This window comes from Homarus americanus, unplaced genomic scaffold (assembly GCF_018991925.1).
Source record: "Homarus americanus isolate GMGI-L3 unplaced genomic scaffold, GMGI_Hamer_2.0 scaffold4570, whole genome shotgun sequence".
NCBI classification, from domain to species: Eukaryota; Metazoa; Arthropoda; class Malacostraca; order Decapoda; family Nephropidae; genus Homarus; species Homarus americanus.
Window position 1 is genome coordinate 92,711 of NW_024730555.1, and position 5,357 is coordinate 98,067.

The following is a 5,357-nucleotide window of genomic DNA, read 5'->3' on the forward strand; positions in this document are numbered from 1 at the left end:
TTTTACCTGTACAGTATATAATTAATTTACCTGTACAGTATATCATTATTTTACCTGTACAGTATATCATTATTTTATCTGTACAGTATATCATTATTTTACCTGTAAAGTATATAATTAATTTACCTGTACAGTATATCATTATTTTACCTGTACAGTATATAATTAATTTACCTGTACAGTATATCATTATTTTACCTGTACAGTATATAATTAATTTACCTGTACAGTATATCATTATTTTACCTGTACAGTATATCATTATTTTACCTGTACAGTATATCATTATTTTACCTGTACAGTATATCATTATTTTACCCGTACAGTATATAATTAATTTACCTGTACAGTATATCATTATTTTACCTGTACAGTATATCATTATTTTACCTGTACAGGATATCATTAGTCTACGGTCTCTTCTACTCACGTTTTAAAATCATTCGTGTAAAATTGTGTGTGTGTGTGTGTGTGTGTGTGTGTGTGTGTGTGTGTGTGTGTGTGTGTGTGTGTGTGTGTTCCTACGTTGAATTGATGCCGATAAGATGTGTTCTGCGCGTTTTCCATTTAAGGAAAAATTAAATGATCAAGACCTTTTAATACACACACACACCACACTATCTTTCTAATCATTCCAGATTCCAGCAGTTATCATCCTCTCTCTCTCTCTCTCTCTCTCCTCCCCCCCTTACATCAGGTAATTATAACAGAGTAATCATCTTATTATTCCTCACCTAATCTTAGTTAACATATAATTGTGTTGAATTATAGAGGTGTGTTATAGTTAGTACATCCTGCTCCTGCCCTTACCTGTCACTCCAACGTGTAATTAATTTGTACAGGTATGAGGTAATGTGTATACTGTACTGAGTAATTTATGTATTTTGTAGTACACTGTATGTATTATTTGTGTTATGGTATACAGTATGTAGAGTGGCCTCCAGGTGTGGTGGTCAGGTGGCACGTCCCTTAAAACACTGCTGTCCGGGATATGTGTCCGGAAAACAATCATTGAGTGACATGAAATGTGTTCCATACAGTCGTATATACTGAAGGTACAGTACTGACATTAATATGTTGTGTACATAATCCCACACCTGTGTAAGTGTATATACATATGAGCACTTCTTTACATGTATGCTAACTGTGTGTGTGTATTTATGATTTAACATATAAAATATATATATATATATATATATATATATATATATATATATATATATATATATATATATATATATATATATATATATATATATATATATATATATATATATATATACGCAGAGGTCAATTAGGTAGGGGAGAGGCAGACTTAATGAATGCTGCTCTGACCACGCCTGTTAATCCCCTCCCCTACCCGTCCCCTCCCCTCCCCTCCCCTCCCCTACCCGTCCCCCTCACCCCTTGCCGCGGTAATCTCCCTCTGAATGGTCGTTCAAATACCACACTGTAATCCCTGGTAATCACTGGATGGTTGTGGCTTAATCCCCCTTCTGTAATATCTCACTTGACCTGGTAAGATATCATGCTGTATTCTGGGTTGGTCACTGTATTTGTGCTGTATTCTGGGTTGGTCACTGTAATTCTGTGCTGTATTCTGGGTTGGTCACTGTAATTCTGTGCTGTATTCTGGGTTGGTCACTGTAATTCTGTGCTGTATTCTGGGTTGGTCACTGTAATTCATTCTAGTCTGTAACCCCGAGAAGTAAACCGTCCAATTGAGTCGCCAATCTAATCACGTTTTGTAATGTAATAGATGAACTGTAGTTATTATCGTCTCTCTGATTGGTTACTGTAATTCCCCAATCAGTGTATGTAATGATATGTAGCTGTAATCCTTAAATTAAATCCTCTCGCCGATTAATAGATGTAATCCACAATGACATCAACCTCGTTGGTTGGTTTTATTTATCCCATCCTGTAATCCATCAACATCCTGAATGGTTCTTATAATCCTAAACTGTAATCCGCTCGTTAAAGTAATCCCATATTGTAATCACCTTATCGAATGGGTTCTGTAACCTTATAATGTAATCCGCTCGTTAAAGTAATCTTAAATTGTTATCTCCTCGTACGATTAAATGCTCTATATAATCCTATTCTGTAACTCACTGAATGTCAGCTGTAATCCCACTCTATCCAAGGGGATTACTAGTTATGTAATCTCCCTTCCTGTGTAGAGCAACTGTAACTGGTAAGAGATATTTTTAGTTTACTCTCTCTCTCTCTCTCTCTCTCTCTCTCTCTCTCAATTAGAGGTGTGTGTGTGTGTGTGTGTGAGGGTCTTTCCTACAAGTTACATTCATACACAGACACATAGAAGATACATAGAGACACATAGAAGATACACAGACACATAGAAGATACATAGAGACACATAGAAGATACACAGACACATAGAAGATACACAGACACATAGAAGATACAGACACATAGAAGATACACAGACACATAGAAGATACACAGACACATAGAAGATACAGACACATAGGATACACAGACACATAGAAGATACAGACACATAGAAGATACATAGAGACACATAGAAGATACACAGACACATAGAAGATACACAGACACATAGAAGATACACAGACACATAGAAGCACAAACACATAGAAGATACAGACACGTAGAAGATACACAGACACATAGAAGATACACAGACATAGAAGATACACAGACACATAGAAGATACATAGACACATAGAAGATACACAGACACATAGAAGATACATAGACACATAGAAGATACAGACACATAGAAGATAATAGACACAAGAAGAATACATAGACATATAGAACATACACAGACACATAGAAGATACACAGACACATAGAAGATACATAGAGACACATAGGAGCCAGTGTGTGTGTGTATGAGATCCTGAACAGAGGAAGCGAGGCTGTACCCGCCCGTGTATCAGTGTCAAGGGAAATTATGTATGAAAACAGTGAAACGGCAACTGTGTCACCTGGGACAGTTGAGAGAGAGAGAGAGAGAGACATTCTCTTCTCTCTCTCTCTCTGCATCTATCTCAACTTCTCTCGTTCTTCGCCAAGTAGGGATAACAATTTGATTTTATTGCTACAACTTAATAAAATTAATTCACATAGAAAAAATTCTGTTTTAGGTTAGGTTAGAAGAGAAAGAGAGAGAGAGAGAGAGAGAGAGAGAGAGAGAGAGAGAGAGAGAGAGAGAGAGACGGAAAACAGAAAGTGAGGACAGCAGACAGAACAAAACAAACCTTGTCATTCTTTTTCACACAAACGTCAGATGAAACACACACACACACACACACACACACACACACACACACACACACACACACACACACACACACACACACACACACACACACACACACACACACACACACACACACACACACACAGCCACAGTACCTGGAGGCAACTCAGGCCAAGTGGAAGGGGTCATCAGGTGGGAGAGGTGCTTCATATGGCAGCTACCTGGCCGAGTGGTTGACACACCTTCGTCAGGTAGATACTTTTAAAGGGTGGTTAATTTGTTGAGCTGTTGCAGGGTACAGAGGTGAGGTGTGTTGTGGGATGGTGTATGGTTAGTGTGTTGTGTTGTGGGATGGTGTATGGTTAGTGTGTTGTGTTGTGGGATGGTGTATGGTTAGTGTGTTGTGTTGTGGGATGGTGTATGGCTAGTGTGTTGTGTTGTGGGATGGTGTATGGTTAGTGTGTGTTGTGGGATGGTGTATGGTTAGTGTGTTGTGTTGTGGGATTAGTGTTAGTGTGTTGTGTTGTGGGATGGTGTATGGTTAGTGTGTTGTGTTGTGGATGGTGTATGGTTAGTGTGTTGTGTTGTGGGATGGTGTATGGTTATGTTGTGTTGTGGGATGGTATGGTTAGTGTGTTGTGTTGTGGGATGGTGTATGGTTAGTGTGTTGTGTTGTGGGATGGTGTATGGTTATGTGTTGTGTTGTGGGATGGTGTATGGCTAGTGTGTTGTGTTGTGGGATGGTGTATGGCTAGTGTGTTGTGTTGTGGGATGGTGTATGCTATGTGTTGTGTTGTGGGATGGTGTATGACTAGTGTGTTGTGTTGTATAAGTTAGTGTTGTTGGATGGTGTACTAGTGTGTTTGTGGATGGTGTATGGTTAGTGTGTTCTGTGGGATGGTGTATGGTTAGTGTGTTGTGTTGTGGGATGGTGTATGGCTAGTGTGTTGTGTTGTGGGATGGTGTATGGCTAGTGTGTTGTGTTGTGGATGGTGTATGGCTAGTGTTGTGTTGTGGGATGGTGTATGGCAGTGTGTTGTGTTGTGGGATGGTGTGTGGCTAGTGTGTTGTGTTGTGGGATGGTGTATGGCTAGTGTGTTGTGTTGTGGGATGGTGTGTGGTTGTTCTGTCTCACACACACACCGTAACCTTCCCTTAAAGCTGTCTCTTATAACAGCCGCCAGACAATATCATTCAGGTTAGGGGAACCCCCGGCAGCCAAAGGGTTAATAAAGAGACAGGTGGTCCTCCACCTTGTGACGGAGTAGTGAGACGGATGGCTGGTGATCGGGGACAGAAGACGTGCTTTCTTCAAGACGTCTTTCGAAGGTTTGTTGCATTTTTGTTCTCCGGCGCCTAAGAGTCTATATGATGCAACACACGTGGGAGGCTGGTGAGGCCTTCCCCTCATGAACCACCAAACACCAACAATTATTTATGAGGGTTACTTCAGTCAACGCCTGGGTGTAGGGCCCCGACACATGATCCGGGTTATGAAGGGTCAACCTCCGACATGTTAATATTAAAGTGTTTTTGTATCTGCCTGAACCTCTGTTGTGGCTTCTTTTCATAAGCCTGGGTGTAGGTGTTGCTGTAAACAAACAACTTGAAGTTAAGCTCCAGAGGGATGCGTCTGCCATCTTTCTCATGTTTATGGCGGTGGCCACCGTGCCCTGCATGCGGCCACTACATGAGGAGCACCCAGTAGTGCCCTGCATGCGGCCACTACATGAGGAGCACCCAGTAGTGCCCTGCATGCGGCCACCACATGAGGAGCACCCAGTAGTGCCCTGCATGCGGCCACTACATGAGGAGCACCCAGTAGTGCCCTGCATGCGGCCACTACATGAGGAGCACCCAGTAGTGCCCTGCATGCGGCCACCACATGAGGAGCACCCAGTAGTGCCCTGCATGCGGCCACTACATGAGGAGCACCCAGTAGTGTCCTGCATGCGGCCACTACATGAGGAGCACCCAGTAGTGCCCTGCATGCGGCCACCACATGAGGAGCACCCAGTAGTGCCCTGCATGCGGCCACTACATGAGGAGCACCCAGTAGTGCCCTGCATGCGGCCACTACATGAGGAGCACCCAGTAGTGCCCT